Here is a 7,709-nt window from a genome sequence, read left to right as displayed (position 1 = left end):
CTCAAGGACAAATGGAACAAGTTACTTTACCTACTAGCAGAAAATGAGGTGCAGAGGCTGGGTAATTCTGTCACCAAGAGAGAAAAATCCAAAAGAGGAAGAAAGAGTGATTCTGATCTATGCACACCCTCTTTACCACACATTCTTAGAGTTTCAGTTTTCTTATACATAGACTGAAGTAACTGGAAAATCATCTAATGACTTAGTTTTAGTAGTCTGAGTTTTTTGTTTTTATTCATTTTGGAAGATAGTTTGAAAGAATAAAACATTATTGACAATAGCAGTAAGTGTACTCTTGCAAACATTTTTATAATTTATTTTTTCCATGCATTACTTATTTCAGTTTTTCTAATTTGAGAGGAGACAGAGGGGGCATGTTATGTGCCCTCTCCACAAACATACACCCAAACTGAGTGGCCTTGTTTCTCAGGTGTTATCAGAAGGTGTTATCAGCAAGTTATTCAATCCTGTGAGTCAATTTAATTCTATGTGTCTGCTGAGCCCTCCTCCCTCCTCACTGCTTCTTCGAGATATGGGAACATTCAGTTCCACTCTGAGACCTGTCTGACGGTCCCAGGTTGCAAGCATATTGCACTATGTTGCCTTGGTGATGAACCCTCCTACTTGAGTGGATGGAACTCCTAAGACCTTTTTTCCTCATGGAAACAGCTTCCTGATCCACTTTGCTCCATCCCATCCCTGTTCTAGATGGCTCTGGAGTTCTCATAGAACTCTTATGTCTACAGTGGCCAAGGAATGAGTGAAGAGGACTCACACTATCGGCTACCTTTCTGGGTGCTTTTTCAGAGCTGCTGTTACCTCTTCAGTCTGGGATCAGCCAGATGATGGGCAGCACTGCCAACATGGGTCCCCTGATAGAAAGTATACCGTGATAAGTGGAGGGCACGTCCAGATGAGGCAATCAAGCAGCATCACAGAGGAAGGATAAACTCAGCAGGAGTGGCAAATATTTCACAAGAGATGTTGAATGAAGGAGAAGCCTATTTGAAGGGAAGGGATTCTTGTGTTTCACATTGTGGTAAACACAGAGAGAAGAGGTGGCAAATATAGGCTTCGAAGTTGGAAGTGAAGCTCAGAAAAGATTCCAAAGACCTAGGGAGTTCATGCCAAGGCATCTATTTTTGTTTTTGTTTTTTCTGTTGAAACCCAATGCAAAAAAAGAAAAGTAATTTCTACCTTACTCTTAGTCAATAAATGAGAAATGAATGACAACTAGCAAAAACTAACTATTCTAGATTCCTTCCTGTTAATATGACAAAAATACTCAGACCAAAAGTGATGTAGGGGAGGAAACAATTTATTTGGCTTAAACTTGTAGGTCACAGTCCATCACTGAGGGAAGTAGAAGAAATCTCCCCCTAGACTGAGGCTCATTCACAGGCTCAACCTGTACTGGCTTTTTTTACATAGCTCATGATCACTTGCCTAGGGATGGTGAACCCCACAGTGGGCTGTGTCCTCTTTAATCAAATATCAAAAAGCAGTTCCACCCACAGACGTATCTATGGACCAATCTGATCTAGAAAATTTCTCAACTGAGGCTCTTCTGTCAGATAACTATGTAGGCTACGTCAAGTTGACAAAGCTAACTAGTAGGATACGAACTACAAAAAGGATATTCATACCAAAAAATGAAGATTTGGAAGATGTTAGTAAACTTACTCGAACAATAAGATACAAACCTACAATGCCTTGATCCATAGACATTGTGCTCAGTATGCACATATTCCTCTTCCAGGACACTTCATGTGCTTCTTACATATCTATCTTCCTTCCCATAGTTGATGGTCTGTTAACAAAAGCAGTCTCTCCTCAGATCAAAATTTCCTTCTCTGTTGTTTGGGGAATTGTTTGAAAAATAGCATCTGAAATGGCCTCAGCCATCGGAGATGCAAGTAGATGAAAAACTGGATTCTGAACTACTATTGGTTTTACAACTAATACTTCTTCATTTTAATAAGCTGGGACATAACCAGGATCTGGTAGCATAAGTGTGTAGAATTTCTATGCCCAAGGAGGGTCTTCTGTGGATTGTCTGGATGGGAGCAAAGCAATAACTGTTAACCTCACAGTCGTGAGGAGAAAGACCACCAACCCGAATGACGGCCTAATTAAAGCAATCTTTATTTGTGTAAACATCAGAGCTGAATTCGTGTGTGTCTCCCCCTAAGGCAGGGTTCATGAGATGAGCCTGAACCAATTTTTCAGCTTCTTTTTATAGGGCAAAGCCCATAGGGTGAGGAATTTTGCACATAAACATGGTTATAGAAATAGACTGTAAGTATAACAAGGTGGTCTTAACAACCTCCTGAAACAAAGGCATGGTTGCTGTTTCCTGGAATGGGTAATGTAGAACCATTTGTAGTTAAGGTTACAGGTGGGGCATAGCTCCAGTCCTTGAGAAACAGGGATTGACTATAAACAAGAACGAACCTAGTTTGGCTTTGCTATACAATGGTGTTTAAGCCCAAAATAGAGGCAGGCTGGTTTATCATAACCAGATGGTAGTTGACAAGCCAACTTTAAAGGCAAGTTCTTGTTTCAGTTGCTTTTCTATGGGAAAATCATGAAATCATTAGTGACAGAAAAGAGGATTGGGAGGAAAGCAAAGGGGGAAGAAATACTGAATACTAAGAGAACATGGAAAGAGAAACGTGTATAGGAACGAGTATTAGAAACAAAGAGGAAAATGAACCAGTTCTAGAAACACAGAACGCAAGAGGAAATAAAGCTACATGAATTTCCAAAAAATGGTTGTCTAGGGAACTTCAGTGAGTTCTCCTAAATAATTGCTGAGGGACACACTGATTTAGTCTTTTGTATCTACCAGTATCAACTGGAAAACGAACACATTTCCAGCATTGGCATTATGAACACTGAATTTCCTGTAGCATACGTCTAAGCAGAAGTGGTCATTTTTTTTTTTTTTCAAAAAGGAACTATAAGGTGGAAACCTAGGAATGTAGAAAAAGTGAGACTTTGAAAATTCTATCCATCTGAGAAGGCACAGTTGCATTTGAAGAGCCCAACACTCTTGAAAGAGGAAATCAGGAAAGTAGTTCAATGCCCACTTGGCAATGAAGAATGTAATGGCTAGCCGGGCGGTGGTGGCGCACGCCTTTAATCCCAGCACTCGGGAGGCAGAGGCAGGCGGATCTCTGTGAGTTCGAGGCCAGCCTGGACTACCAAGTGAGTTCCAGGAAAGGCGCAAAGCTACACAGAGAAACCCTGTCTCGAAAAACCAAAAAAAAAAAAAAAAAAAAAAAAAAGAGAATGCAATGGCATGATCATTACATTTTTCTTAGTGTTCTGTTGAAAACCATTTTTTCCCGTGTGAAGAGCTTTCTTTGTATATTTACATGTAGTGTACAGGCAACTTTCACGTTGTAATGCAGCTCGTGGTCTTCCCAGAGTCCGTGGCCCTGAGGAGACTGTTATCAAGGCTTTCACTGCAGTGGAAGGTCACAAGGGCCAAGCATACATTAAGACACATCTACTCCCACTTCAAATCCTGTTTCCTATGGCTAATTCTACTTTGCAAAAACTGTATTCTTTATATTGCTCCAAGTAAACTTATCATGACAAAATTGTCGCTCTTGTATTTCTAGAATTCTCTAGGTGTGCGTGGTAAGATGTGGAGGATGGGACCTAAGAAAGGCAGACCCATTGCTTTCCTTAGTGTCTTAGTTAGGGTTTCTATTGCTGTGAAGAGACGCCATGACCACTGGCAACTCAAAACGGAAAACATTTAGTTGCAGCTGGGTTACCGTTCAGAGATTTAGTCCATCATCATGGCAGGAAACATAGCAGCATGCAGTCAGACATGGTGCTAGAGAGGTAACTGGGAGTACTACATCTCAATCCAAAGGCAATAGGAAGTGAAGTGTCTACCACACTGGGCATAGTTTCAGCCTATGAGACCTCCAAGCTGGCCCCCACACTGACATACTTCCTCTAACAAGGCCACATCTACTCCAACAAGGCCACAGCTAGTAATGCCACTCCCTATGGGCAAAGCATTCAAACACATGGGGCCCATACCTATTCAAACCACCACACTTAGTGACTCAAACCATCTTGTTTTGCAAAACAAAAATGAGAAGGAAGAGCATATTTTTTCTGTTGGTTTGAATCACACTTTGGTTAAACTGTCTATTTTTTTTTTTTCTTTGCACCAGCATAGATTTTCAATGAAGGAAACTTTCAGAGTCATACTTACCCTAATCTCTGGGATGGAGTTAATCCTGTATTGTAAATATTTATAGTTTTAGACAGATTCAAAATACGTAACATAAAGCCCGTCTTTGATTTTTGGCAAAGATCTGACTTTCCTCTTGGAATTTGCACTGTTAAGCATTTGTTTATCCTTATAATGATATTGCCTTTGGCTTTCAATTTTCACAGAGAGCAAGTAAAACCCTAGAAATTCATACCAGTAGCAAAAGAAATGTGATACTCAACCCCCAATAATCTATCTGGATTAAAGTAAAAGTTGATTACAAAGTAAGAACAGGACATAAACAATCATGATAAATTTTCATGTATCTTCCTAGATTTAGGTAAAGCTAGAAAAAATAAGTATCTGTACCATGGCTCCATGTATTTTGTTTGCATCACTGATATACAACTTATGTATATAGGTTTAGATTCATATATGAATATTTATGTGTATACACTTATCTAGGTTTTATGCTTCAGTGGACAAGAAAGCCATGTATTTTAAACCAAAGTAAATTTCATAAATCAGCAGTTCTCAACCTGCGGGTCATGATCCTTTGGGGATCAAATAAACCCTTTCACAGGGGTCACATATCATATATCCTGTATATCATATATTTGCATTATGATTCACAACAGTAACAAAATCACAGCTATGAAATAGCAACAAAAGTAATTTTATGGTTGGGGTCACCACAACATGAGGAATTGTATTAAAGGGTCCCGGCATTAGGAAGGTTGAGAACCACTGCCGTAAATGACCCAAATCCTTGAGACCTTCAGGGGCCTCAATTTCTTGAGAACTCTGCAGCACTGGCAGGAACAAATCTCACTCCTTCACCCCTTCTCTTTGTGTCATTAGTGCCCAGAGCACTCAACCTGGGAACCCACTGGCCACACTGGCCTGGAATCAAAGATGTAGTGGTCTTCACTCTTCTTTTCCACCATCACAAAGTTCATCCCTAAGTTCAGCCACACACCACCTGCGGAGGTCTGCCTCCCCTCTCTGACTCCAACTCCTGGGGAATCCTCAGATTTCATGGCAGACCTACCTTCCTTCTTCCTGTGGACCCTCTTGGCAACACCCTCAGCAGTCCACATTCATTCATAATAGCCCCTAATTCCTAGAAATACATTCGATCACCAGAGGCCATTCCTATCAGGGACTCACAAGTACTCCCTACCAGGGAACCCTCACCCGCTACACTCTCTTAAGATCTAGAGAAGGCAACAGAAACCAAGGAATGAAACACAAATCCAAAAAGGACAAGACCATAATCAGTCCCTGGAATTACAATCATCCCAAACTCAGATGTCTAGACACCAGCACAAAAACATAACTCAAGAGAGTCAGGACAATATATCTCCACCAGAACCTAGCAATCCCACTACAATAGGCCATGAGAGATGCAACATCCCTAAAGCATAAGACAAGAACTTCAAAACAGTTATTATAAACATGTTCAAAGACCTTGAAGATGATATGAACAAATTCATTAATAAAGTCTTAATGCACAAACAAAAAGTGAAAAAAATGAAGAAAATAGTTCAATATCTGAAAGTAGAAATAGAATCATTAGAGAAAACCCAAACTGAGGAAACTCTGGAAATGAAAATTTTAGGAACTGCAACAAGAACCTCAGCGGTAAGTTTCCTCAACAGAATACAAAATATGGGAGACAGAATCTCAGACACTGAAGATAAAATAGGAAAAATAGATATCTTGTTCAAAGAAAGTACTATATCTTAAAAAATTCAGGCATGCACAAAATATCCAGGAAATACAAGATACTCTGAAAAGACCAAATAAACAAATAATTGCAAGAGAAGATGGAGAAGAAACCAAGGTCAAAGGCACAGAAAATATTTTCAGCAAAATCAAAGAAGAAAAATTCCCTGACCTAATAAAGTTGATGCCTATTATGGTATAAGAGGTATACAGAACACTATATAAATTGTACCAGAAGAGAAAGTCCTCTTAAACATACAAATCAAAACACTAATTGTACAGAACAAAGAAACAATATTAAAGTTGAAAAGGGAAAAGACCAAGTAACATACAAAGGCAGACTTATTCGATTAACACCTGACTTCTCAATGGAGTCTCTAGAAGCCAGAAGGGCCTGGACTGATACTCTACAAAATCTGAGACCACAGACACAAGCCTAGAATACTATACCCAGCAGAACTTGCAATCACAATAGACAGAAAGATATTCCATGATAAACCCAAATTTAAGCACGCCTGTCTACAAATCTAGATCTACAGAATGTGGCAGAGGGAAAACTTCAACATGAAGAGATTAACCACCCCCAAGAAAATACAAGGAATATATAATCCCAGATCAGCAAATCAAGTGGGAAACACACACCACCACCACCACCATTACCTCAGTCATCACCACCATCATCATCACTCCAACAACAACAACAACAACAACAATAAAATAACAAGAATCAACAAACACTGTTCGTTGATAATTCTTAATATTAATAGTCTCGATTCCTTAATAAAAAGACACTGACAGAATGGATGCAAAGACAGGACCTATTCTTCTGCTACATCCAAGAAACCCATCTCAACATGAAAGATAGACATCACCTCAGAGTAAAAGGAAAAAAGATATTCCAAGCAAATGGACAAAAGAAGAAAGCCAGTGTACCCATTTTAATATCTGACAAAAGAGACTTCAGACCAAAACGAGTAAGAAGAGATGGGGAAGGACACTACATTCTCATCAAAGGAAAAATTCACCAAGAGGATATTGCAACTCTAAACATGTATGTATCAAACAGAAGGGCCAATGAGAAGGCAGAACAGGAAAGCAATAAAGGTGCAGGTTAGACAGGAAGAGGCTCTCTTGGGAAGCTACGGCGAGGTGGTGAGCTAAGGTTAGTTGGCGGCTATTGCTCTGATCTCTACAGCTTGCACCTCTGTATTTGGCTCTGTGTTTCTTATTTAATAAGACTGTTCAGAAATTCATCTACAGAGCCCTGTTTAGTTGATTCCCCAGGCTGTGCTTTCCAGCTGTCCCTGACCCTTCTGGCTTCTATAGTTCCTCTTTCCCCCTTCCACAGGGCTCCCAGAGCTTTGAGGGTAGTGACCCAATGGAAACCTCCCACCTGGGCTCTCTATCCGCCTAGTGTTTGGCTGTGGGTCTCTGCATCTGTTCTCATCACCTGCTGGAGGCAGCCTCTTTGACGACAACTGGACGAGGCACCGATCTATGAGCACAGCAGAACATCATTAGTAATCATTTCACTGATTTTTTTTCCCCCAGTATCTGAGCTGTCAAGCCTCGGATTCCTTGTCATCCAGTGTTGGGTTTGGGCTCCCTCTCCTGGGCCTCAAATTAGACGAGTCATTAGTTGGCCACGCCCACAAGTTCTCTGCCACTATTGTCTGAGCACATCTTGTGGCAAGACAGACGGTAGGTCAAAGGTTTTGTGGCTGGGTTGGTGTCGCGGTCC

This window comes from Peromyscus californicus, unplaced genomic scaffold (genome assembly GCF_007827085.1).
Source record: "Peromyscus californicus insignis strain IS unplaced genomic scaffold, ASM782708v3 Scaffold_22__1_contigs__length_63687245, whole genome shotgun sequence".
Lineage (NCBI taxonomy): Eukaryota > Metazoa > Chordata > Mammalia > Rodentia > Cricetidae > Peromyscus > Peromyscus californicus.
The sequence above is the reverse complement of the archived record's forward strand: the minus strand, read 5'-3'. Positions refer to the sequence as shown.